This window comes from Schistocerca nitens, chromosome 2 (genome assembly GCF_023898315.1).
Source record: "Schistocerca nitens isolate TAMUIC-IGC-003100 chromosome 2, iqSchNite1.1, whole genome shotgun sequence".
NCBI lineage: Eukaryota > Metazoa > Arthropoda > Insecta > Orthoptera > Acrididae > Schistocerca > Schistocerca nitens.
This window is the reverse complement of record NC_064615.1, coordinates 182515321-182518191: the sequence shown is the minus strand read 5'-3', so window position 1 is coordinate 182518191 and position 2871 is coordinate 182515321. Positions and strand designations below refer to the sequence as shown.

At 42.9% G+C, this 2871-nt stretch overlaps 1 pseudogene; it reads right to left on the bottom strand.

The window, feature by feature from the left end:
* Positions 1–1781: 1781 nt before the first annotated feature.
* On the bottom strand, positions 1782–1900 carry LOC126237806 (5S ribosomal RNA; annotated as a pseudogene).
* Positions 1901–2871: the final 971 nt, after the last annotated feature.

Genomic DNA, 2871 nt, shown 5'->3' with positions numbered 1-2871 from the left:
TTCTTATCTCATCTTCACAACTTCCCGTGCTGCAGATGGTTGACCCAAGATAGATGAAGCAATGCACTACTTCCAGCTCCTTTAATCGACCTGTGAGCTGGATCTGTTCTTCTCGATCAGTTATCATGAGTTTGGACTTGATGAGGTTGATGTCTAATTCAATGCTAGACTAATATCCTTTATTCTCGTTAGTAGCTCAGCAAGTTCATCTTCGCTGTTGGCTAAAAGCACAGTATCATCAGCAAAACGGAGGTTGTTGATAGTTCTCCCACCAATTGAGATGACTTTGGTCCAACCATCAAGAGCTTTCCTAATTACATGCTCTGCATAGATGTTGTACAGTTGTGGGGATAGGACACAACCCTGTCTCACACCTTTTGATAATCTGAAGGAATCAGACGTGCCAGCACTTGTCTTTACAACTGCGAAATGATTATTGTATAGACTTTTGATCAATGCTATCAAGTGGGGTGAGACACCGAACTCTGCAAGCATCTGCCACTAATTTTCCCAGACAACACAGTCAAAGGCTTTCCTATAGTCAAGGAAGCAAATGAAAACAGGAACACAGAACTCTCGCGATTTTTCTATTATTTGTCTTATGTTGAGGATCTGTTCACGAGTTCCTTTCCCTTCAACAAAACCTGCTTGTTCTGTGGATATGTGAGGCTGAATGTACGGCTTCAAACGTTGGTTCAGGATGTAGAGCAAATTTTACTTGCGTGAGATATAAGGGTAATAGTTCGGTAGTTGGAGCAGTTCCTGATAGACCCTTTCTTGTGTAAGGGGTTCAAGAGAGACTTTGACCAGTCCTCTGGCCACTCCTCAGTTTCCCATATTCTGTTACACAATGAATGCAGTACATCAATACCTTCCTGTCCCATTTCCCTTATAATTTCTCCAGATATACCGTCTACACCAGGGGCTTTATAATTCTACGTATGTCGAATCGCATTCTCTATTTCACTGTAGGTTCCAAAGTAAGTTACTCAACTGCTTGATGGTCCGTACTGTTGTTAATTCCAAAGGACAGCTTTTCACAGCACTGTTTCCACCTCGCAACAACGTCTTCCTTGTCTCCGATAGGGTTACCCATCTCGTCATCTACCACCCACGCACGAGGATTAAATTCACTGGTGATGCTGCTGATTTTTTTGAAGAGATTACGTACCTGATTGCGATTATGATGCTGTTCTATTTAATTACAGATACCAGTAATGAAATGTGTTTTGTCCTTTCTACAATTCCGTTGTACTACTCTGCACAGTTTCTTGTATCTGTCTTGATCCTTGGTAGTGTGGATCAAGACAGATACAAGAACCTAGACATAGAAAAGTAGAAACACCCTTCGGTGAAATTAAACTCAAGGATGGTAATATTAAGACTACAAGTGGAATTCCACTGTGAAACACAGAGGAGAGAATGGATGGATATGAAAAGTACATCGAAGGTCTCTGCAAGGGGGTGGTCTTTTCTATGACGTGATAGAAGAAGAATAGGGGTCGACGTGGAAGATATAAGAGAATCAGTATTAGAATTGGAGTTTGACGAAGCAAGACTTGCGGCCAAATAAGATAGAAGCACTCTGTCTTCAGGCCATGAGTGGCCTACTAGGACCATCCGACCGCCGTGTCATCCTCAATGGAGGATGCGGATAGGAGGGGCGTGGGGTCAGCACACCGCTCTCCCGATCGTTATGATGGTATTCTTGACCGAAGCCGCTACTATTCGGTTGAGTAGCTCCTCAATTGGCATCACGAGGCTGAGGGCACCCCGAAAAATGGAAACAGCACATGGCGGACCTGGATAGTCACCCATCCAAGTGCCGACCACGCCCGGCAGCGCTTAACTTCGGTGATCTCACGGGAACCGGTGTATCCACTGCGGCAAGGCCGTTGCCAAATAAAATAGAAGGGACGGATAAAATTCCCTCTGCATTCCTAAAATCATTGTGGGGAGTGGCAACTCAACGTCTTTTCAAATTGATGTGTAGAATCTGTGAGACTGGAGACACACCAGTAGATTTTCGGAAAATATGATTTTCGGAAAATATCATCCACACAATCCCGAAGACATCAAGGGCTGGTAAACGTGAAAGATGCAGTACAATCAGCCTGCCAGCTGATGCATCCAAATTACTGGCAAAAATAATATACAGACGAATGGAAAAGGCAACTGAGCATCTCTTAGGCGACGGTCAGTTTGGCTTTAAGAAAGGTAAAGGCACCAGAAAGGCAGTTGTGACCTTGTACTTCATAATGGAAGGAAGACTTAAGAAAAATCAAGGCACGTACAAAGAATATGACGAATTAAAAAAAGACTGACAACGTAAAATGGTGCAAGATATTCGAAATTCTGGGAAAGCTAGTAGTGTGTTACAAGGAACAGCAGATAATGTATAAAACATGTACAAAACCGAGAGGGAACATTAAGAATGGGAGGCCAAGAACGACGTGCTCGGGTTAAAAACGGTGTAAAACAGGGATGCCGTCTTCAGCCACTACTGTTCGATGTAAACATGGAAGAAGCAATGACGGAAATAAAAGAAAAGTTCAAGAGTGGGATTAAAATTAAAGGTGAAAGAAGCTCAGTGATGAGATTTGCTAATGACATTGCTGTGTTCAGCGAAACTGAAGAAGAATTAAGGGACCTGTTGAATGAAATGTACAGCCTAATGAGGACACTCTATGGATTGAGAGTAACCCAAAGAAAGACGAAAATTATGAGGAGCAGCAGAAATGAGATAGCGATAAAGTTGACATCAAAACTGGCGACTACGAAGTAGACGAAATTAAACAAATTTGCTACACTGGAAGCAAACTAACACATGACGGACGAAGCATGGAGGGCTTACAATGCAGACTAGCACAG